This window comes from Xenopus laevis, chromosome 1L, assembly GCF_017654675.1.
Source record: "Xenopus laevis strain J_2021 chromosome 1L, Xenopus_laevis_v10.1, whole genome shotgun sequence".
Taxonomy (NCBI): domain Eukaryota; kingdom Metazoa; phylum Chordata; class Amphibia; order Anura; family Pipidae; genus Xenopus; species Xenopus laevis.
In genome coordinates, this window is record NC_054371.1 from 133,736,250 (window position 1) to 133,762,827 (window position 26,578).

The window sequence follows — 26,578 nt, forward strand, 5'->3', positions numbered from 1 at the left end:
TTGTTTGGCCTGTCTAATTTTTTAACAGAAGTGTCATTTGCACATTCCATGCTTCCAAACATGTATTACTGTCCCCACCATATGCTGTTTATGTAAGGGCACTCTTTGCTGATTCCTGAAACATTATCAGCAACTACCTTCTATTACACCATCTACAATTCACATTACACTCACTCATTCAAACAGGCTGGTTGCTATAGTAAAATGTACCATAGCAACCAGACATCTCAGTAAGATATCCATTGTGTAGGTGTTACAACCAAAGCTATATGTTTGATGTTCTATTAGAAACCAACATTCTACATGTGCGAGTGGGTGTGAATTACATTTTCCCTTAAGCTACACATATCTATAGAACTGGAAGTAAACCTTGACTACAAGTAAACATGATTTTTAACATTTTATCTAGGTTTGGTGTACATGAGACTGTAGCATTTGGCTAATAAATGTCTCATAAATATTCTCCAATAATTGATCAATAAAAATTAAAATCAATCTTTGCCACCATTCTTATTTGTAAAACAATAAAAAAACAACAGGATGCTTTTTGTTGTGGCTTGTGTGCATGATAGTTGTTCCTAACAACACCTACAGATGCAGCCACTTTGGTTTGTCTGTTTGACACAGAATAACTAAACACAGATATCCCATTTATCTCATTTAACACAGAAAACTGTGACACAACATCCCATCTAATTAAAGCATTCACCATTGTGAACAATGGTGCTTTGGTATGCTAATGAAAAGGTTAAATGCATTAAATGAGTTAAGATAACTTTAGATAACACAGTTTCTTCAATTAACTCTGAGTCATGACGCATTTAACTCACAAATCCAAGTGGCTTCATCTGTATGTAGTTGTTACAGTACATGACCCTAACAAGCAGCCTGGGTTTGTAATATTAGAAATGGACACAAACATATACAAATTAAAAACCGGAAAAAAAATACAACCTGACACCACAAAAATGCGTAATGGGGTGATTTAACTATTTAAATGTACATTCTGAATTAAGTGAATGTGAAGAAATGAAAAAATTAGACATGAACAGTAAATGGTTCTAAATAAGTAAATGTTTGTTTGGATTATTGTAGATGATGGATGTTACAAATATATTTGTTTAGATGTGAGTTATTTTGCCACTCAAACATTAAACCTCATTTTAAAATCCAAAACACATATGACAGAAGATGAACACTTGCCAAAAATGAAATATAAATGATCTGTTTGGGAGGCTGCTGAAGGTTATTTTCGAACGGTATGGGGTACACTGTAAATTGACATAGAGGATACGTTTAAGTGCGCTAATAGAAAGTGTGAAAAAGAAAAGAGTGAAGTTGAGGGTTTTTTTTAAGACAGTTAAGTTAACACTGTGGTCTTGTGGGTTGTGAGAATGCACATGAGTGTATGTTTTGTGAGGTGAAATGTACCTGGAATAATGAAGTTGGAGCACACAAGCACCTGCAGCACAGAGGAGCAAAGGTAGTCCCAAGAATCTTCCAGAACAGCATCTCCTTTTTATAATGTTGTGATGTCTAGGTGGGGTTGTGGTTGTGAGTAATGTTATTTGATTGGTTGTGATGAGCCTATAGAAGATGTTGTTAGGAGTTATTTTTCACATAAGTTTTTTTTTAAAGTTTTGAACTTTGTATTTATGTCATTGTAGATGGAGGTAGAACTGCACTTGTTACGCGATAACCATTTCTGCAAATAACGAGTCAAAAATGGGAAAACCGCATTAATGTGGTACAAATACAAGGTTTTGTGCATTTGCTAAATTCCATATTGCAATGAATTGAATTAGGTAGATAGCACATTAGGTTTTTCACAGGCAATCTTTACATTATCCCACATTTAGCGCATTTAATTGAATTGAATCAAGCCCAATGTTTGCAGATACCTAATTATACTAAATACAATTGTAAAATAACTAGAGACTTTTCAAATAGGTCTTGGCTATGACGAAACCACAACATACAGTTAACAGGTTGCAATACACAGGTGTTTACTTGAGTGCTTAAACTTAGAATCTCTGCTGTTAAATATACAGATCAAAAACCATAATATCTAAACAAGTACCCTCCAACACTAGCACTGTCCCATATTTGACCAAGTTTTAATTAAATCTCAGCAGACATTGTAGAGGAGAGCACTTGAGCTTTGCTGGAATTTGAATAAAATTGTGCATATACCGCACGGTACATTACTAGTGGTGGAGGGGACTTGCTTGATTATTATGGTTTATTTACTATGACAAGTATGTAAAGTCGTGGTCAAAAATTTTAGGACCCCTGTCGTAACTAATAATTTGCAAACAGTGGTGCACATTAATATTAACAACTGCAAGAATAATAATAAAGTTTTAATAATTGAGAAACTTTTCTTGTGAAAGAAGACATTGCTGTTTTTTTATCTTTACATTTATCTATTGTACAATAAAATGGAAATGTATTTCTTACTATGCTGTAAATGAACAGTGTCATTGAAAATGCCCTCTCTCATGCTGAGAAAATAGTTCTCCTACAGTGAGGTCTGCCATCCTTTCTGTCTATTGGAGTTTAAGGTGAGTTTATTATCTGAAAGTTTTTAAATCATTTTCTTTTATCCTGTTGTTTGTCACAGCATATGACCATTTCTAACCTCGATACACTAGAAATCTGCATTGCACATCACGTTACAGTTAAGCTGTTAAGTAATCACTTTGTTTGTAAAACCATAGGAAGTCAGCACACTGAGAGTTCCAAAGAGAGTATATTAATAATTCATATCTAAGAATGTAATGAGAGAAATATTCATGAACTGCATTAGCTTCTATCAGAAATATACAAAATACACTGCATATACTATACACACAGATTTTATATATATATATATATATATATATATATATATATATATATATATATATATATATATATCTATCATGGTCAGATTCGGGAAAGTCAACCATTGTTGGTAGACTTTTATAGTATTTGATTATTGCATGCTGGTAATATAAAAATATAGAATATTACAGCTATGGAACAAAGAGCAACTTACTCACCTGGTACTGTACAAGTTTGTGTTCTTGCTGTTGTACCATTGTACAGGTGCAATCTATATACTCTGCTGTGTGGGTGTGTTTAGGGTATGTTTTTTTCTGTGTATGTTCCAGCTGGTATACCTATATTATAGTGTGAGATATTACTTTTGTGTAAATATTATTGCTTCTCTGTGTGCTTATGATTCAGTGCCTGCCTACCTGAGATCCAGTAGTCTAAGTAACCTAAATTCCTAAATCTTTGTAAGCCTGTGCTTTCCTTGACCTTGTTTCCCAATATTCTTACAGGTTTTGCCTGTTATTCGAACTTTGTCTACCACCTGCAGACAATGATGCTGCCTATATTACTATTAAGGGTACCTGTGGTTTGGCAAAGACGCCAACTCGTGGCCAATTCTCTTTGAGTTGCGCCACTTCCAGATTTTTGACACATGTCTGCGCTTGATGTCATTGCGCTTGGCATGAAATTCGAATATTAAAAGAGCTTACGGCCAAATACTGATTGCCAATGTAGGTCTATTTTCAATAGTTCCTGGGTGCGATTTCTTGTCTGTCTTGTCTGTTCCTGACCATCCCTAGTTTGCTGCCTGTCCTGACCTCTGCCCGTTTATTGACCATTCTCTAGGATCCTGTTTTTGTACTACAATACTGTTGGTTTTGACCCAGCCTGTGACCTCGACTACGTTCCTGTCTCTCTCCTTGATTGGTATCAACTTGGCCTGTGCCTTGACTACACTCCATGTTCCCGGATCCTCTAGTTCACGTTTGGTTCCCTTGTTTGCCCAGAACTCTCTCATAGGTCATTTCACTATAAGACCTGGCAGCATCCTGAAGTGATAGGCCGTTGTTATGGGCGGAAGTATGAGCCGAGGCCGGGACCTTGGGGTTTGTTCTGGGCTTGTGATACCTTATGTAACATTATGTTTGGCCACTGGCAATTACCTTGAAATATACGAATTTCACATGAAGCTTGATGACATTCCACAGAAACCCGAAAGCAGCATGACCACACGTCAAAGAGAATCGGCACGTGAGTGGAAAGGAGGTGGCGAGTGTCCCCGCCACACCGCAGGTGTTCCCGCCACACCGCATGTACCCTTATAATTACACTAGGGGCCCATTTATTAAAGCTCAATTTTTTTCTTGTTAGTTTTTTAGGGGAAAACTCAAATTTTTCATGAAATTTTTTTATATATATATATATATATATTAAAAATATAATACATTTTTAGAGATTTATTATACCACCAAAGCAGCTAAAAATTTGAATACAAATATTCTCCGTCTAAAACCTGCTGAGGCCATGTAGAAGTCAATGGCAGGTGTCCCTAAAGTTGTTTCTTGACATTGTGATCTGCGCTGGATAATATGATCGGGGTTTTCACTTGATAATTGTATAAAGTCAAGTTTCCAAGGCAACAATTCGATAAAATTGAGTTTTCGTATGATATGAATTGGCATGCAATTTTGTCACCGAGTTTTTTCGCTCTTTTTTGATAAATTAGTTCAATTCATGGAAGGGAGTTTGGTCGAATTTGTTTTAAAAAAAATTGATCAATTTGAGTTTTAGTAAATATTACTGCTGCCAGAGCAAGTGTGTATTTGTAGCAGTTCTACATTCATCAGTATATCAGTGAGTATATTAATGACCCTAAAACATTCACTAATTCTCCCACAGTGATGTAAATAACAATACTTTACAGACAGTGCCAGAAAAAAAACTGGAACACAAATCTCTTTGCTCCAAAGAAATAGTAGTTCATTTATTAAATACCCAGAATAAATTACAAGAATGATATAGAAGCTTTCACCCTTGGTGTTTCAAATGGCTTTCCGTTACAGGAAATATGAATGAAAACACCATTCGTTGACTTTTGTGTGGCTTTCTGAGCAGCTGGAAGTCAATTAAGAAGTAAATAGCTCTTTCAGAATGCAATAATGAAACATGACCGCAAAAGTGCTTTTAATACAGTATACTTTTATTTTAACAGCATCTGATATACAAGGTTACAGGAACATTGTATGATGGCTGGCAAGTTCAAGTAACTGAATTACCTTGCACTTTCATCTGATTTTTAAGCGGAGAAAATGTAGTTAAATTATTATCTACATGTTTCAGGAGTAATAAAAAATAAACACTATTGAAACACAGACCAGGTTCCCAAAAACAGACCTGGGGGCTGAATTATGACTACTCCAGCCTTTAGGCTGAAAGGCTTGAGCAGTCATAGATCTGGCCCTTAGTGTGTCAAATGTGTATCTTATTCATTATAGCTTTGCCAATAATCTTCTGCTTTTAATGATTCGAATTGTCTCTCATATTTAAAAAGTAAATATCTTTCCTGTGATTGTTTCCAGTCATTTTGGTTTTAGCCAGTCCCTAGGTAATAATGGCCTTTCCCATTGGCTAAATTCAAAATAATACATATTCAATTACAGGAGAGCTGTCGCAATATCCTGCCCTTTTCCTAACTCTTGGTTTGTCTGAGGAATACAGTGTATGATAATGGAGTCTTTTATTTAAGCCTTAGGGCAAGGTCCATGACATTTTTGAGAAAACATTTTGAGAATCATCACTTGATAAAGAGCTGGTAGCTTGAAAAATGTTGTGTGAATAAACCAATTAGCAGTGATTGTTTTCTCTCAGTTCCTACTACTTAATTGGAGTTTGTTGAATTTGCAGGTCTTTAATTCTATATCATCTTTTGTCTGAGTAATCTCCTGTCTATAAGATGTTTCTCAGAAGCATTTTATGGGTTGACCATATAATGCTACATTGACTTAGTAGTATAACATTAACATATAAAATAAACATATAAACATAAATAATATACATACAATAAAGTTTTCTGCTCTTTATCTCATTGGACCATATAGTATAGGTGTATAACATAATAAGGGTCATTAAGGTAAAAGCTAATCACATTTATACTGTTTGCATGCACAGTGCTTCCTAACGTCGTTACTTCCTTTAACCCTCCTATTGTCTGTCAGTACTGTATTCTACATGTGGAAGAAATTCTGTATGCAAGTAGACTTTATTCATTATACATTTCTACTGTAATGCCCCAATTCTGCCTTGTCGAAGGTCAAGCAATTGTACAACAGCATCCTTATAAACAATTACAAATCCAACACACAACATCGGGTTTCTATATTCAATACTCTTCTTCATATCTCATCAACAGTATCAGTCAACCTGACACACTCTCCTCAGGCCTGATCAGATTCCTACCTCTACTAATGCAAACCAGCTCCACCTTTCTAAGCCTCCTGCTGTATGTCTTAATTCATTACCTCTGATAACAACACCTGAAGTCTCCAAGCTTCTCTTGTCTTCCCCACTCACAACTCGCCCCCTTGACCCTATGCCTTCTTCTCTGCTTAAACACTGTGCTGCTAAGATTACTCCAACACTTATTCACATCTTAAATGTTCCTCTGGTTTCTGGAACCTTCCCCTCTCCTTTCAAACAGGCCTATGTAAAGCCTATCTTAAAAATGCATTCTGTCTATTGAATTACGGACCTGTCTCACTTCTACCAATTGCCTCTAAACTCTTAGAACTTATTGTGTTCTCACTTATTACTAATTTTCTGCACACCCATAATCTGTTGGACCCTCTGCAATTTGGTTTCCGGCCTGCACACTCTACTGAGACTGCATTGTGAGAGTTACAAATGATCTTTAGGTTGCTAAAGCCAAAGTTCACTTCTCTATCATTATCTTCCTTTGATACAGTTGACCATTCTCTCCTGATGCAAATTCTGTATTCACTTGGTATTCGTAACCAGACTGCATCGTGGCTCCCTTCTTACCTTTCTAACAGATCATTCACTGTTCATTCATTTATAAACTTCGCACAGGGCAGATTCGTTTGCACAGTGAATCTATTTTCCCTGCGCATGATTATATTTATAAAGCTGGATAAGAGTGTGCAAACAGAATTTTTTTCTCACTGCAAATGTCCAAAAGAGCTTTTTTAAATGTGGCACAAATAGAAAATTGCGAATATTTATGTGCACGCTTTGCGTTTGAATTATGCCACAACTTTGGTGGTGGAGAAAATATTTGCAAAACAGTTTCGCAAATTTAAGTTACTTTCAACAATATTTTCACACACTACAGCTCGCACAGTGGGCGCACTCATGCAAACACCAGTCTTATTTGTGAGCATTTGAGAAAATTTATGCGCAATGTGAATTCACAAAAACCGGAAAGACAGGCACAGCAGAGCAATATTTTAGCGTTCAGAAAAAAGCATGGGCAATACAACCATTTGCAAATAAATATGCACTGCACAAACTTTATAAATGAACCCCACTGTCTCTTATGTTAACAAAACCTCATAAATGGTTCCACTTGATGTAGGGGTGACACAAGGCTCTGTACTTGGCCCATTGTTGTTCTCCCTGTGCATGGGAGATCTGTTCATTACTAGCTGATGATACCCAAATATATTTATCCCCAGCCCTTCATTAACAGCTGAAACCTAGGCTCAAATCTCTAACTAATTCCTAGCAATTTATAACTGGATGAATAAGCGCCACCTCAAACTCAACCTAACAAAAACTGAACTGATCATCTTTCCACCTAAGCCTGGTCCTACTCCATCATTTACTATCTCTACTGATGGCATGCTTATTAAACCTGTCAACTCAGCAAGTTGTCTGGGGCAATCTTTGACTCTTCTCTTTCATTCTCTGATCAGATTAACATCACTGTCCAAACCTGCCACTTTTCCTTACACAATATTGGCAAAATCTGTCCCTTTCACCTGCATGCTCTCATACTATCCAGACTAGATTACTGTAACCTTCTACTAACTGGCCTCCCTAACTTCCGATATCTCTCCCCTCTACAGTCTGTATTAAGTACTGCTGCAAGAATTCTCCTCCTCTCATCCAAAAGGGTACAGGCCCCTCCCCTGCTAATGTCCTTATCATAGTTTCCCATAAAACAAAGAATAACGTACAAACTCCTTCTCATAACCTTCAAAGCCATTCACTCCTCTGCATCTAACTACATCTCATCTTTTGTCTCTCTATATGCTCCTGGCCGAAACTTCTGCTCCTCTCAGAGCAACCACTTGGATGCACCCCTCACTACTACTGCTTTTTCCCACATCAAAGCCTGCTGTCTTGCTGCTCCTTATTTGGAATGTCATTCCTGAATTTCTCCAGAGAGAATCCTCCATCAATGTCTTCAGAACTAAACTCAAAGACTACCTCTTGGAGCACTTTAATAACACCTGAACTAGAAACTGGCACCCACTGAAACCTACAGCACTTAATATCCCTTTGATTTGTTTCTGTGCGTTACCCTCCAATTTAGACTGTAAGCTCTCTGGGGCAGGGACCTCCATCCTTTTTTGCTTTGACACTAAGCACTTAATATGTATTGTAACTTTACTTTATATTTACAGTATGTTTATTGTATTTTGTACTTATTTTTATTTATTATTGCTGATACCCTGTTTGTTCTACTCATTTATTGTTCTGCTGTACAGTGCTTTGTCCTCAAGGAGTGCTATATAAATAAGAATATACAGACATACATACCTACAAAAGCACTTGGGGCAAAAAAGTGTGCCCTAGAGAGCACTTCTGTACCTTGCTACTAATAATAAAATTCAGTGCAAGTTGTAGATGATAAATACATGGCCCCATTGCAGTCTGCACCAGCCAATTCTCCATTACTTGTACGTCTAGGTAAGCGTCTCTGTACTCTGTTTTTGAATGCAGAGACATGCCGCAATTTTCATTTGTGCAGAGCATGGCAAAAAGTGGAAAAAACTTGGTTGATTGTTCCAAATTTTGCATTTTAACAATGACCAGACAATACTAAATGAGCCCTAATGGTCATTCCTGGCGCATTCCTTTACTGCATATCAGTATTTATCACTTATATAACCAGATGGTTATATTTACTGGTAAATCATTTTATGCTGTTCATTTTATGCCCATAAATTACAGTTAAGTAGTATGCTCTCCTTACCCCAGATACTCATTTAGTGCCTGTAGCTGATGATGCCTTAAATGGCTACTCCTATACCACCACAATCACCCCATCTCCTCATGACAAACATAAGAATTCATCACTGTAACGCGATGAACTGAACTGTCATCGAGCCTTATTTCTCAATAAGGGAAGTGCAAGTGCAAGACACCAAAATTCCTATAAATACTCATTCTACAATTGAGAACATTATGGACATTATGAAAAAATGGAAATTATGGAAAAGTGGAAAGAATTTTGTTACAGTAGAGTCAGGTCAAATCTCTAGCCACAAGAAGCAGAACTGAGAGGTCTAAAACCAAGTCAAACCAGGGTTAGTTCAGGGCAAGATGCTCTTGATGAAGTTAAAAACCAAAATCAGAACAATTGTAAACACTACTATAATCTTATTGTTTGCTGATGATTATATCTAATGTATACTGTATGTTCAAATCCCTGTATTAAGTTGACAAGCTCTTAGTTTTTACCATTTTGCACAACAGTTCTGTGTATCTCATGGTCATTTGCATGAATTTTGTAGTCTCATTTCCTTGTTGAGGAGTCTGACATGCGAGTCAATTGCTTTTCCATTTGCAGCTCAATTTTGTTCTCTCTGTTTCCTAAATTATCTATCGATCTCTAGATCTCGTTAAAAAGTATTAGTAAAGTCTGCTTTGATCAGAGCATGGAAGTCCACTTGTTTTCCTCTTATGTCTTCTTTGATTACAGCTCTTTGTAAAGAAATATACTGTATTCTGAATGACACACAGCGGTGGTATGATTCTGTTGCAACATGCAGATTATTAAGTGTATATAAAGGAACTCTTTGAATGCAACATTAAGCAAAGGGGAAAAAAGCAGGGAATTCTACAACAAAAGTGCATCAACAGAGTATCTTTAAGTAGGCCTAGTCATGTGTCAAAATGCATGCTGCATCACAACACCACTTCAAAATGTGTGCCATGGTGGAGATATACAGTATGATACCATGTGATTAGGTCATATGACATTTGATTTTAGTGGTAGTCAGTGCTGGCTTAAAGAAAGGAGGTGGATGCCTTTAAAACATTTATGTTGCCTGACACTTTTTTTACTGGAGATATTATTTTGTTATAAATATGTTTTCCTAAGGAGAAATGCTGTGCATTCAATGAATTGTATACTATTTGGGGATGCAGAATACCCCTTAACAAATTGTGCACCTTACTCATAGTGGTCCTGTCCCTTGATGAAATATTTTTGTAAAAAAAAATCAGTATTTCCATGTGATGAAGCTTATATATTTTCATTTTTGCAAGCATGGGTTCATCAATGATAACATACCAATACGATGAAAATATTTCTCATTTAAAATATTTATTTATCTGGCAAGAAAGGTGGACAAAAAATTAATTGCTTGAATTGATAGAGTTTTTGAGCGAAACCCACTGAAAAAAATTGAACATCATGAAGGCTATTAACATCTTCAAATGGTTGAAGGGACCTCTGCCATTGACTTCTACATAACCTTGATAGGTTTTAGCTGGAGTATTTTTAGAATTCAAGCTTCAGGATATAATAAATCTCAAAACATTCAAGTTTTTTTACATGAACTACAAGAATTTTAGGTTTTTTTTAACCCTGAAAAATTGTTTTTTATTTTTAACCTGAAAATTCAAGTTTTGACTGAAAAATACCCTTGAAAACTGAAATTTTTCAGGTTAAATACAACTCGACCTTTACTTAATCTGTCCCCAAACTTTGCTCTCAGAATAGCATACATGATAAATCTTGAATATGTATGCCTACTAGCAGTAATAAAGAAGATATGCATATTCGGTAATTGTACTATATCTAGCTCATTCATATTGGTGAGAGATAATATAGATATAAACTTCTGAATTTATAATATAATGGAATTTTGTGGGAACATAAGAGATTGATAATGCAATAAATGATAATAACCTTGTGGTAGTTAGAACAATTCCAAATTGGAATTCTGGCCCTAAAGGAAACCTGTCTAAAGATCTCATTCGTTTCCTAACAATACTTTCTTAAAGTAGGAAAGTAAATAAGTAGATATTTCACAAATGAATGATGACTTTATTTACAAATTAAATGAGGAAATTGCATATTAACTAGTAGAGAATGTTTAACATCAGGTAATACCATCGGAAGGTTACTACTGTAAGAGCAGCAAATTTGCAGGGAACAATATCAAAATCATTATGAGGAGGAAAAGCATTGTAAATAAAGGTAATGTTATAATTTGGGATTAAAAATCCCAAGTGGACATTAGCCAAAGTTAAGTGAATCCTTGGTGGAAGACTGCTTGAGTACTAAATATCCATCGGTAGTTAACCCCCATATTGAAAAATACTTCCTTATGATTAGGCCAAATATGAAGCAAAAGCAGAAATAAGAATGGGGCTGATATAAGCAGAGCTCATTATCTCTCTTTAAATTACACTGCTAATTCCAGAGATAGGTAAAGAAAATGAAAATCATTAACCTCTTTCTACAAGAAAAAGAAAATGTAAATTAAATCTGGGAGCATTTTATTTAAAATAAAATCCTTGCTCATTTAGTTCATGTTTAACATAGGTGTACTTTGCTACTTTAACCCCTTTCTTTCTTCCAGAGCAGAACAGATGGGTCCGTTCTAAAATCAACCTGGCATTTAAAAAATAGGCACTTTGGGACTGTATAAATGAGTGAATGAGTTGACTGCTTTCGTGTAAAAAATGTTGTGTTTTGAAAACAATATTGCTCTTGATAAAACATGTTCTAGTGAATCAAAATATAGCTTTAGAACAGCTGTTGGAACCCAATTCAATGCAGAACTGGAATGATTTATTTGTGATATGATTTACTTGTATTGATATGGTAGGTGGGCCATTTGTAATTGGTATGATGTACTTGCTCGTTGTTAAGAAAGCACAATGCCCTTGCTCCGATGATAATTTTTTTATATAAATAGCATAAATATTTCTGTCAGATCCTTAGTAAATTAACTAAGAAATCCTCATACTGTGTTTGACAGAACTACATAAATATTTCCAAAGTTATTTTGCTGAATGTCGTAAAGCCCTTGGATTTTACTGCTCACAGCTATGAAGGTGGAGCTATCCAGTAGAATGGGATACAGCTTAACGATTAATACTGACACTTCCTAAATGGCTGTCTGTGCAATTAGATTACCCTAAATAGCAGGAAAGTTTGGAGATTAATTGCTGCCTGACATTTAAAGCTCAGTTGACACTATAATTATTGAAGTTGTTCAAGTCATTGGTATGCACCTAAGTTAAAGTAAGCATTTCAAATGTACTTTTAATCTGTGTATTTAGTTATTAATGTGTGAGGTTTTTAGAGTGGACCAATAATCCATTCTCTTTTAGGGCAGCATTTGCCATAGGAAATTAAAATATATGATGGCCACAAACTCCATTCTAGCCCTAACATGAAGACCCATTCCGCTCTTCTCAGAAAAGGTACAAATCAAAGCCTACTACCTTACTTTAACAATAGTTAACACCAACAGAGGGATAAAAAAATATTCCCAATTTGTTTTCAGTGGAAACAGAAAAGGAATGCATTGGCGTCAATGGCCTTTTTTTATGTGTGAAAAAAAAACATAATTTTTTTCCAAGCAAAACAAAACACATGACAAAAATATTGCAGAGATTTGTCAATTGTGAAATCATGAAATTCCTCACAAATGTGTATAAAGCAAAAAAAATTGCTTATATTTACTCTTAGGGAAACTACTTCTGGACCCTGTGCTGCTGTAAAGTGGCCTTCCCCCTCCTAATTTTTACCTTTTAAGCAGGTCATGGTGGCCTACATTGCTAGTGCAGATAGCACAATCTGATAAGACGACTCAAAATTCAAATTTTTTGAAATACAATATTAGCTGTAAAAGTTATCAGGAGCAGCTTTTTACCACCCCTGATAACCTCCAAGGAGTTGCCACCTTAGACATCATGGCATGAAGCACACCAGGAAAGTTACTCCTTCGTGGTTTTGAAATGTAGTCTAAAATAAATTTGAGGAAATACATTGTGCATCAGGGTTTTTTAGTTGAATGATTAATAATGTAATTGGGGTACTACAGAAATCCCATATTTTCTAGGACCTGCCAGTTTCCTACAATTAATTTAGTATTTTGCAAAAAAAAAGCATCATAATCTGTTCAGAAATTAAATGAGAATCTCACTCAAGTTTGTAGGAGAAACATTTGAATCAATTAAAAACAAATGTCACAGCAGACACACTCTGCCAAGTGGTTATTTAATTTTAATCAAATAATATATTGTTGTCATCCAGAATGTACCAGTGTAATATGTATTCAATGCATAATTTACATTCATTGCTTCTGTCTGCCACAGCTTTATTATTAGTGTCTCAATAAAATATTTTTATTTGCCATCGCATTTCAGGTATTCTATACATCTGCATCAAATGCTTTGTGTATTTGTCTACTTTGGTTTCTAAAGAAAATATTCATACCAAACATTTCCCTAGATTTCACAGATTTTTGTAATGGTTTTTTTTCAGTAGCAAATAGTAAATAAATACTGTTCTTTAACTAAATGTAATTTTGTTATTTGGTATATTGTTTGAGGGGTCCCCATTTATTTCAGAGTTTCATTTTCATCCTGCATTAGAGGCTTTATATTTTCTATTCAATGTTTCTCAAATTGTGTGGCACACAATTTCAGATGTGATCAACATTAATAATAAAAAGAATATATTTTTTTGCAGGGATTTCTGATTTTAACTGTGAGAAGCCTAAAAAGTTTTCTTATAGCAATAAAGTAATGTGCTGTGGTTATTCTTGATTAAACTTTTCTATTGAATAAGTAATGTATAAAAAAAATTGTTTTAATGTTTGTAAACACCTGTATTGTAATTCCAGTCACGTCATTCCAAGCAGATGAGGCCTGGGAGTTACCAATGATAAAAAAAAACATACTTAAAGGACAAGGAAAGGTAAAGTTACTCTTTGGAAATGTTTAGGTCTGGGCATGCACCAAGCCTGATTTGGCAAGGGGGATTCTTGGCAAGAACTAGCCTGCCATAAACTACCCTGCTTCAGTGTAATTTTTAAAATGAATTACTGGCTAAGGCTGGGGACTCGGATGAAACATTGACAGTCACTAAACGGCACAGATAATGCTTTACTATTGTTCTACCAAGTTGCACCCAGGTGTTCTGATGTGTCTTCATCTTCTTGTGGCTTTCTGTAATTCTATTTATTCTTTTTATAGTGTTGTGTAGTGCCAGGACAATTGTAGCTTGTGCTGGCTACTTGATCTGTACATCAAATCTTAGTGGTTCCACACCACATTTACATATGTTAGACCCAGAACAGGGGATTCTCTTTAGCAAGCACAGCCTTCCATTGCACTTGGGAGGGCTTCCAGCTCACTTTGAGGCACTGGGCAAGTTGCAAGTTTTAAAAAAATGCCCTTCTGCAACTGATCTGTAAGGAACACTTAGGATTGCACTTTTGTGCCCTATACTGCTCTAGCACTTTTGGCAACAGATTTCAGAAATGACTCCTTAATGTGTTTGAAAATGAAGCAGTCCTAAACGCAGAAATAATTTCATTAAAGGGAATGTCAACCCAAAAAATATATACTTTGTAATATAAATTTATTACAAACTTTCTATGGTTTTTAGGTTATTTGAATATGTTATGCTATTAAAAGCAGTATTTGTCCCTTTCTATCTTCTGTCCTGATGGCTCAGTATAAGACAAGCCAACTGATTGACAGACATTGCCTTTGCTGGGAACTAAGGGGCAAATTCACTAAGATTCGTAGTTGCACCAGCGTCCGCTTCGCCGCACTTCGCCAGGCGTATTTTCGCCAGCGCTATGCAAATTCACTAAAATCCGAAGTTGCGCTCAGGGGAAGCGTAAGGTTGCGAAGTTGCAGTAGCGTTAATTCGCCAAGCAAAGCGAAGTTACGCTAGCGATGCTTAATTTGCATACGGCGCCAAATTGAAGTTACAATGGAGGTATGTGTAGCATTACTAGACAAGCCAGGGAAACCTTCAAAACAGCAAATAAAATTTTTATTTTGCCCTACACATATGCCCACTGTATAGTTAAGGTGCCATGAGTTAGGAAATGTAGGGGGGAAGGAGGGTAGCCCCAAAAAAAATTTAGATCTTTTTCAGCCTATCACTCATAAAAAAAGAAAAAACGCCAGCGTTTTTTGGGACTTAGAAAATGTTTTAACTTTTTTTGAAGCAATCCCTATCTACTCTATTGCACTTCGCCTGGTCTGAGGTGGCGAAGAAAGTCTGGCGTAAAAGGGAGCGTTCAGAAAAATTTGCACGTCAGTGAATTTGTGTCGTTACGTCCTTTGCACAAATTCGCCAGGTGTAAGGGTGCGAAGTAACACTAGCGAATTTACGCCAGCGTCCATTAACACTAGCGAATTTACGCCAGCGTCCGTTAGTGAATCGGCGAATTAATGAAAATGCGCTACGCTAGCGAATTAACGCTAGCGTTAGGAGCTTCATCCTTTAGTCAATTTGCCCCTAAGACTTTTGCAACATTATACTGGAAAGTTTAACATTATGTTTTCTTTTATTAGGCAAATTTTCATTTTGGGGTTGACTAGCCCTTTAAGTAACCACAAATAAATTAATTCAGCTGGCAGTGCTTATTGCAAAGGCAATAACAAAATATTGTTTTTAAAGTAGACAGATGACAAAATAAAATGCAGGCCCACTAAAAGCTGGTTAATTCAAAAAAGAGAAAAAAAGGCTAACACACGGTATATTGTCCAAAATTGTATAATTAAATGTTATTGTTAGAGGGTTTTATTAGACACATTGAGAAAACAGTATTTTTAAAATAAATCATTCTTTTTATTGAGCTGGATGTGAATCATACAGCTTTCTCTGTGTTGGTTATAATGAAAAGACAAACAAAATGGATCAAAAAGGCTGTATAAATAAAGGTCTTTAGGTGTATCATAATGGTGTATCATAATCGTCTAACAGTATCTGCTGCACACACTTGCCAGTAGGTGCTGTAATTATTGAAAAGTCAAGAAAATGTAAGGCTTTAAGCCAAGTCCATTCCTGGACCTGAATGACTAAAGCCTGAAAGCACTAGTACTGACTCTTCCAGCTAATTAGGAGATGGTTTGGGGTGATCTTTTAGTTGGATACATGCAACAGCCCTTGGCTCTCCTCCACTGCCACATTCAATTTCACCAGTGTATTCAGACTTTCAGTATATGTAAATCCTGGACCTGTTCATGATATCACTTGGCCATGGATTAAAGACTAGTGGTACCTGAAAGGCATCTTAGATTCATTGCTGTAGAATAATGTGGCTTTTTCTTATTTGGAGGCTTGAGTTATTCTATAAAGATGTGAAAGCCTCTGCATCACATCAAATATAAGGCTTGACACAATTTCTTAGCATTGTGACATTTTGGTCCTTACTATATTTGTCACACACTTGTAAATTCATTTTGGTATTAGAATTAGGAAACAAGAAATCCGCATATTTTTCAAGATATTTTCCACCCATCTTTCTTACAGAAACAAAATGCATAATTGAATAACTAAGTGAGCATTGATTGCACTTACTTGTTTCAGGTTGAGTCCGAATCATTTAGATTACTGCTATACCGTAGTTATACTAGCTTGACATTTTTAAATTTTATATAGTACCTGAGATAAAAGGCTTTCAAACATGTTTCAGAGCACAGTACATTAAACAGCCTGTGACAGATCAAGTCAATAGAACCCTCACAAGGAAATCAATGGGATTCTCTGATTCCCGGCTAGAAATGTCATTTAAAAATTGATTAGGAAAAAAATCAACAGTTTTGGACTAACACTATTTTAGGTCAGTGTTTTCCTGTGCCACAACTTTATACATTTTAATGTGCCGCACCTCTGAAACTCTGAAAGGAATTTAAATACAATGTCAGAGCCTAAAGGGACAACATTTGGCTACTGTTTAGTAATTCAAAGCAATTCTATGGCAACCTTTGGCTAGCACTTTGCCGGCAGGATAATGCTATTTATCATGTTTATCATATTATTTTTCATATTAGTTTAGAAGTAGAATACATCACAGATATGGAAATGTAATATATATTTCAAAAATCACAAAGCTCACAAAAATGATCTCTTTACAATGTTATTTTTTTCAGCATTATGTTGTGGATAGTGAGCAAACTGAGGTTTCTCTTAACCTAGAAGTTTGTGAAACCATGGATATTTATCCCGAGTCGAATGGAAGGTAAAATGACATACTGGTTAAGGCATTTTTAGCTCTTCAAAAGCATATACATTGAAGTGAATTGTTATAGAACCGAATTTTCACTATGCTAGAACTGTGCTTCATAGAAAATAAATCATACTGTCTTGATATCCTTTCCAACTCCTTAAACCAGAAATTCTCCAAGGCATAGCCACAAGAAACACATTTAAAAGCATCTTATAACACTTCAAATGGTCCAATGACACCACTGTAACCTCTGAAGTAGTATGTGCTGCTTTGCATCACATTTTTTTGCTTTGATTATACATTCTATGATCTGTAGCACTTAAATAGTAAAATGAGTATCCATAATTTAATTGCTCTGTTTACAGACCATGAGAAGTTTTGTTGTTAAGTTAATTGTCAAACACATACGGCTCTATTTCTGTTGTTTTTTTTTTTTCATTTGCCTCAGGGAACACATCAGGATTCTTATACAAATGCAAGTGCAAAGAAATAGTGTGAATGCAAAACTGAGAATGGGTTGATGCTATTCACAAAAGGCATTCAATTCAATTCAATTCATGCTCCTAACAACTTGTACCTACTTGAGCATAAACATATCCATCCAACATGTTCCGTGGGAAATTCACAGAAATTCGCCCATCATTAATCATTGTTAGTAACTCACAAAATTTTTCAGCAGGCAGGGATCTGCTGCGAAATTCCACATTTCACCATTGGACAATGTTTCACCAATGGCAAAAATTTCTTCAACAAAAAAAAAACACTGCAAGAAAAAAAAACATGCTAAAAATGCCCATTGAGTTCTATTCATTTTGGGTGAAAAAAACACATCAAAAACTGCCCACTGACTTCAAGTATATTAAGCAAAAAATACATTGACTTCAATTTATTTTGTGCATGAATAAGTTTGGAAATTTTTCCTCAGTTCTGCAAATTTTTCGGTGAAGCAAAATGATAGAGATTTGCTCATCACCATATTGTTTACTGGATTGTGTGCCAGAAATCTACTGTATCCAGAACACCAAACTGCTTTAAGCAGCACCCTCTGCTCTCCTTTCTGTAAATGATGGTCTTAAACCTGGAAGTGACTGTGTCCATGTTCTCCATTTGTGTAAGAATGTAATTAAAGTCATACATTTATGTTTTTATTATATTATTTTACAGAGATGCATAGCATTTGAATGACAACTTACAAATAGAAATACAGAGAATAGAAAACACTAAATCCATATTTTTTTCCATTAACTTCTGCAAGAAGAAGAAATGATTGTATAATGTTATCTTGTATAGCAGAGTAATTCCAATGGAAAAACTGCAAAGCCCTCCAAATTAATGGAAAAACCGTTTGTCCTAATTCAGTTTTTTTTGGCAATCATATTTAATGGATCCCTTTATACATTAGTTGTATGGTCATTCTGATCATCAGGCCTCTGAAGTGCTAGTTATGTATGTGAAGAGGTCATTTTTCGATGACAATTACTCATTTCCCTATGGCTTAAAACATTGCCGCAAGCTTATCAGGGTAAATTTAATTTAGTAGTGAATGTACATTTAGATTCACACTTTCACCACAGTCTTGCTACATGTTACAATATCCTAGCAACAAGATCATTATGGCAAGCAAGGAACATAATAATGGGAATATTTATGAAGCATTCAAATTCTATTTCCCAGTTTCATTTGGATTCAATAAGACAACCAGTATATAATCCTCTGGATAAAACCATGTTGCCATTCATTTTCCCAGTGTCTGCAAATTATATAATAAACCATGCATTGATTAGCAAAACCAAGGGTATATTAAATCACTTTCAGTAACCTTCTATTAAAGGAATCATAGTTTTTATATAAACAAGGTCCCCATATTGATTAGATTTTAGATAGAATCAACTTTCTGTTTAATTGGCAGTGGAGTAGAATATGCAATATTTCATTAACAGAAAAAGGGGGGAATGTAATTAAAGTCGCAAAGAGAAAAACAATTCACACCAATAAGAATAAAAATCCACATCTCGCAATATAATATTGTTCCTTAAAATGTTATTGCATTGCGAATTTTAATTGCGCACTCTTAAGAAGTTCTTGAAGGTGTTGTAATCTTTTGGAGCAAACATAACGACTTTTTCAGTAAGAAGTGTTATAACATTTACTGCGCATTCGCAAATGGTCTTCCACTGCCAAACAGTAACCGGGTTCGCAAAAGCTATATTAAATTTGCGCAAAGCAAAATTTTTTGCTCAAAGGCATAACTTTTCGCATTGCGAATAGTTTTTCCGTTGCCGACTTTTATAACGTTCCCCTAAAAACTTCTAAAAGTTGTGATAAGAGAAAGATATTTTCTATACGTAGCAATTAAAAATCACTGGGACCACTGAGGTTTTTTTTTCAAGTAGATGCCAGGGACCACTTATCAAAAGTTTATCTACCAATTTCACATTCGCTACAAAATGCAGTTGCAAACTGCAACCTATCAATAATTAGTCAACTACAAGAAAATCTGGCCTTTCATAGGCCAATAAAGTCTGCAGACTTGACCCCTTCAGCAGCTTATTGTTCCATATGTGGAGGCGGTTTGCATGACTGATATCTTGTTGAAAATGTTTCTGTTTGTTTGTTTGGAATAAAATACTGATTGTCTTATTTGGAATTCCTTTTGGGCTGTGTACATTACTTTGCTGCTCCTGCTTAAACCCTTCATAACACTTCCACATTGGGATTGTGCTTCTCTGGAAGGTTGGTCCCAGCAAGGCATCCATAGTGGGAACGTGTGGCCAGCTAACCAGGAATCTAGAGTGCCTGTAGGGAGTAGTGTAGCAGGGAGAGACAGAGGAGGGGAACAGCCTGGATTGCAAATATGTGCCTGAAGTTCATGGATCTCTTCTGAGTAGTTACAACCAAGTATATAAAGCCTGTGTTTATTTATTTACTGCACCATAATTGGTTTATTTTTTCAAGGTAGCCTGCATTGAGACCATACATGGGCATTTCCAGACACAAATTACTGTTTGGTATTCAAATGTGTGAACTATGAACTACTTTATTATGTGGGCTTTTACTATATCATTGTTACAGAGACATTAGTGGGAGTTACTACCTTACTTTGTACTAACTTGTTTTACTACCTGTCTATAGATAGCAGCATACATCTGAGACGTGTAGTTGCACAAATACTGACAAAAAGTGCATGTTACAATGTAATATTCTTCATCAGATTTTTATTGCATTGCGAATCTTAATTGCGCATTGCGACCTGCTTGAATGTAGAATAAACATTTGGAGCAAACATAACAACTGTTTCATTAAGAAGTTTTATTACATACACAACACACTATCACAAGCTATACATTTTTTTCATGCTTCAGCAAACTATCATAAGAGTTTCAAGACACTAAGGGGCCCATTTACTTAGTTCGAGTGAAGGAATAGAGGAAAAAAAGTTTGAATTTCGAATGGTCGAATATGGCTACTTCGACCATCGAATGGGCTACTTCGACCTTCAACTACGACCTTCGACCTCGAATCGAACTATTTGAACTAAAAATCATTCGACTATTCGACCATTCGATAGTCGAAGTACTGTCTCTTTAAAAAATTCTTCGACCCCCTAGTTCGTCACCTAAAACCTACCAAGGCCAATGTTAGCCTATGGAGAAGGTCCCCATAGGCTTCCTAACAATTTCCTGATCGAAGGAAAATCCTTCAATCGATTCGAAGGATTTAATCGTTTGATCGAACGATTATTCCTTCGATCGTTCGATCTAAGGAATATTGCAAAATCCTTCGACTTTGAATATCGAAGTCGAAGGATTTTACTTCGACCCTAGGTAAATGTGCCCCTAGTTGTTTGGTCCTCACTATGTATTACCCTGTGGTAGTGTGTAGCTTGACATGCAGCTAAACCCCTTCCTGCAACAGGAACTTTTCATAGAGAGCATACACAGGAAGAGGAAGAAGAAAAATCACACAGGGTTACAGGTCAAACATGACATCACATTGCTAAGCAACAATAGACCCTCCCTGCATTAAGTAAAATGCACTGGAACAATCTCTGTCTGTTGTTTTCCAACAGTACAAAGATAAAATTCAGATAAATAATGATCTGCATGTATATACCAGGATTGGGGTATAAATAATACCTACAGTACCAACAAGGCTACCACAAGGCTGGATGGGGCAGGGTTACTGCCGATAATATTGTGCTAGCTCTGAACAGTACAAAGAAGGCAGCTCATGTTACTCGTGATCACATGATAAAGTATGGTAAACTAAGAAGGACATTTTTATAACAATGCACATAAACCATCAGCTAAATCACTAGGTTGTGAGGCACTAACTGTAAAACAATGCTGGAGGCATAACACTAGTTCTATGTTATTGTGTACAAGTTTGCCTCATACAGTTTAGATTTTCAACTATGAACTAATTTGTTCACTTTAGGGAGAATAGTGTTTTCTAGACAAGAGTTGTACATGTAAGTCATCCTCTTCTTGCCTTGTCTGAAAACATCTGCTGGAGTGAGGGGTAGTTTAATCTCTGTAAGTATCATGAAAACTCTGCATATTTACTTATATAGTTACATAGTTGAGTTGAAAACAGACCAAAGTCAGGTTCAACCCCTCCAAATGAAACCCAGCAAACATATATACATACAGTATAAACAATCACACAGCCCCTTGTAGATTTCAGTATCACAATAGCCTATGATTTAATGCTTGTCCAAGAAAACATCCAAGTCACTCTTAAAAGAAGTTTAAGTTAGGTTTGAGTTAACTTTTAATATGATGTAGAGAAGGGGTCCCCAAACTTTTTTACCCGTGAGCCACATTTAAATGTAAAAAAGAGTTGTGGAACAACATGAAAAGTCCATGGGGATGTCAAATGAGGGCTGTTATTGGCTCTTTGGTAGCCCCTATATGGACTGGTAGCCCTCGGGAGGCTCTTTTTTTCAGTAAACTTTGTTTTTATGCAACCAAAACTTGCCTCCAAGCCAGGAATATGCTTCTGCTTTGAGGCCGCTGAGAGCAACATCCAAGTGGTTTGTTTTGTGAGCAACATGTTGCTCATGAGCTACTGGTTGGGGACCACTGATGTAGAGAGTGATATTTTGAGACAATTTGCAATTGCTTTCCATTTTTTTTTATCTGTGGTTTTTGAGTTATTTAGCTTTTAATTGAGTATGTCTCTAGTTTGTGATTTCAGCATTGACCCCCCATTTCAAAGCTGAAAAGAGTTTAGAAAACTAGAAATTAGAAAATAAATAATAAAAAGTTGTTTAGAATTAGCCACTATACAAAATACTAAAAGTTAACTTTAAGGTGAACCACCCCTTTAACAGAATCTGCCATAACCCATCACAATATCGCCTGGTAGAGCATTCGACAATCTCACTGTCCTCATCATGAAGAACCACCTACACTGCTTCAAATGAAAGTTCTTTTCTTCTAGTCTAAAGGGGCGGCTTCTGGTGTGGTGATTCATTTGAAATGCCCTCAAATATAATTGTATAGAGCAATAATGTCCCCAATAAAGAAAAATTATGTTTTCATCCCTTCAGTTAATGCCCTTTTTATACAAGACAGTACTTGTATGATATTCAGTTTGAAAATCAAGGGAAATCCCTGCCTTTGTGCTCAAGATAAAGCAGGGCCCAGTATCCTATAAAAACACAGTTACTATTTTGTGTTGGAGAAAAGTGCCCCTGTAGGATTCTGAACTTCCAACACAGACCAAAAGAATTGATCTTCCAAAATGTCAGATGCCAGGTTCCCTCTAGTCTATACTTATGCATATACCCAATTTATAGCAGGTGCGTAAACAAAACGTAGATATGTATTTGCACACATACAGGGCAGATGTATGTTTTTAGCTCATGGGCACTTTGACCCTTTGCATACTTGGATTCCTGAAAGATCAAATACTGTGAGATCTGGTGATATCATGTGGCAATACAATATCAAAAATTGAGAGATAACCATCCCAAATTAATGAAAGTTGTTGGTTGTTGGTGCTCTTGACCTGTTAATTGAGAGGCAACCTGATGTGTGTGGGGATCTGCTCACTGGTATTTTAGTATGAATCAGTATGTCCTGAGGGTAATGCAATAATGTTCCAGAAAAATAAATATTCAACATTCAATATGTGCCACACCACTCACATCAATCGTATATGAAATTGTATACAGAGTATATTCAAAGAGACTGTAAAAGTAAAACAGAATAGAAGAAAAAAGAAAGAAAATGGAGGGATGAAAGTGTGCTTAAAACTTCACTTATTAGGTAATTAACTAAAATACATAGCTTTAAAAATAAAATTGCAAAAAAGCCACTTGTGCAGTCTGGATATTAAGGTTTGTCTATTCACGCAAAATATATGTATTATGTTGTGTATTTTGCTGCACATTAATGAAACTATCTGGCCCCAGCTCCTAACTACAGACAGACTTCCTAATAGCAGCTACAATCATCCATGGTAGTGATATGTGGGTTGACCTGAAACCCTCGTGGCCTGTGGGTTGACCACAGGTTGGTTGGTTGGGTGGGTTTGGGTGATAATTGTAGGTTACAGTTGGGTGCAGGTCAGACTGGGGAAGTAAACTCCTCCACCGCTCCCAAAGATTCCCTATCTTGGTACCAGAGGTGTACACAGAAGTAGCATATTAAACAAGAAAACGCAGGTACTGGGTGGATGCAGGTCCTACAATGGCTATATTTTGTGGGTTAGTGTTAGGTGCTGGTTAAGTTTTTCCTTATTCGCATACTGCTGATCCAAGATCATGTCAATAATGTCTATAATGTAATGGCCATTGTGCCTAAATCATTCAGAGCAACCAACTATAAAATAATCAGTTTGTTTTAAAAAAAACACATTCAGAGCCCTATTAAAGGGAAAATAATCACCCTTTTTGACATGGGCTCTTTAAGTGGGATATATGCAGAAAATGTATATAAACACTATCTGGACCAAACTAAATGTATGTTTTTTCTACACAAACATACTAGCTTCTACAGATTATAAAAACATGTAATTTCCCAACATCCAACACAATTAAATGCATCACTACACCACCCACTATGGAATGCAGAATCCATCACTTCACACTGGTACAAGATAAGGGTGAGGTTGCATTATGTGTGAGGCTTTAGGGGATCTGTGGAATGGTAAGTTTGTGCATAAAAAATGCATTTATATTTATATAATACACAAAAGCCATGAATATCTTGTAAATTATATCCTTATAAACGGTGAGTTCTGATGTTATCAGTTATAAATGGTGAGTTCTGATGTCATTTCTGTCACATGACTCCCTAAAACTTGTGTATTATAATAAATGAAGTACCCCCCGTTGCAAAATATGAGGATATAAGAAGTTACCTCGGAGTTCCATGACCTGTGTTTATATATGGTCATGAAATTCCTCGGTAACTTATAATATCCTTATATTTTACACAAGGGGGTACTTTATTCACTATATAATATTTATATATTTTTATTAAGTCCAGATAATGTTTATGCACCTTGTCTACATAAGCCCAACTGAATGAGCTCATATCAAAAAGCTGGATATATTTTCTCTTTAATTGCATCTGACAAGGCCTTTTAAACACACTTCCATCCCTCAATTTCCACCAATTTCTTTCTTTCTTTCTTTCTTTCTTTCTTTCTTTCTTTCTTTCTTTCTTTCTTTCTTTCTTTCTTTCTTTCTTTCTTTCTTTCTTCCTTTCTTTCCTTGAAAATATACTTTATACAATTTACTGCATGATGAATGTGAGTAGTCTGGCACATGATCTTAACAGGGTTGAATATTTATTTTCCTAGAATGTAATTTGAGCAGCTTGGACATTCATCAGTTCATTTACAGGTAACTGAGGTGGGTGGATGGTACTGTAGTTTTCTCTTAATAATGTAATGTAATAATAGGCACAAAGTTATAGTAACACATAGCAATCTATCAGCAGACAGAATTTATTGGTCATACGTTTGAAAGAAGATATGTGATTGGTAGTTATTTGTTACTAGACCTTTATTATATTACCCCTATAAAGGGAGCTATACACCACCAAGTATAAGGCAAAAAATCAGAGAGGTGCGATAGTACGATGAAAATATTATGCTTTCTGCTGCTTTGTACCAGTTTCTCCCTCTCTCGTTTAGATTTGAATTCAATTTACGTAAATTGCAAATATGAGATGTTTTGTTCCGCTTTTTTTAACTCTTCTCTGCTTACCTTCATTATCATATTTTTAAAGGGTAGATGATATTTTATCATTACATAAATATGCTTTACATATTTGGAATTTATGTAAAAGATACTTTTGTCTGCAAGTAACTATTAGAAAGTACCAGATCAGCATTTTTCTTCTATTGTTCTGTGAAATAATGAACTTCACAGCTAATTGCTGACAGGCGCTGTTTTGCAGCCAGAAGTGCAGTCATTAAATTGCAGTCTTTGCACAATTGAACAAGCTAACCTGGAAGAGTACCTACCTTACCTGTGAGTGACCCATCCAAAATACAATGTAATACTAATCTTTCAGTCAGTCTGTCCATATTTTGTGAATAAGACTTAATTGCACATATTTCAGCCCGCAAATAAAGCTAGTTATCTTATTTCTATTTCTGCAAACAGAAGAGGGCAACAGGGCTTTGTGTATCCATTTATTTATTATGTACGTGTTGCCTATTTATCACTTTCATTAAAAACCTGTAATTGCGCAACCTATCATTTTTAAATGTTAGTTACAGCTTTATATTACTATGTATCTGGATAATAATGCTTCAGTATTTCAATTACAAAGCACGAGTAATTAAGGATAATAGCTTAATTTGGCGCATGCAAAAATGGCCATGCATTTGTTTTTAGTACATAGAGAAAATGGTCTTTCCATGGTGAATGCAAGGTAAGCTTAATTAATATGCAATTTCACTGTGAGTATGTGAAGCAGTTTTTCAGTATATTATTATATTCTGTTCAGGTTACAGTTCAACTTCACTGTAGAACATGCAGGGTACAGTTCAGTAAATACACTGCAAAACATTCAGGGTTTTCCCCCCTCTGGTCGCTCACCATCAAGGGAAACTCTCACCCTCTTGCACTTTGAAGTATTTGGGCTTCACACTCAGCCCTGCTGGCTTACCCTCCTGGGACTCAGACTCACCAGCAGGGGTATTAAGGCTCCAACCTCTCTTGATGGCAGCAAAGCTCCTTCTGACAAGCAGTGTCTCTCACAGCACCACACTTCCCTCCACTCTACGAGGTGTTTGGAGAGCCCTAAACTGTGCTCATACATTGCCAGGTA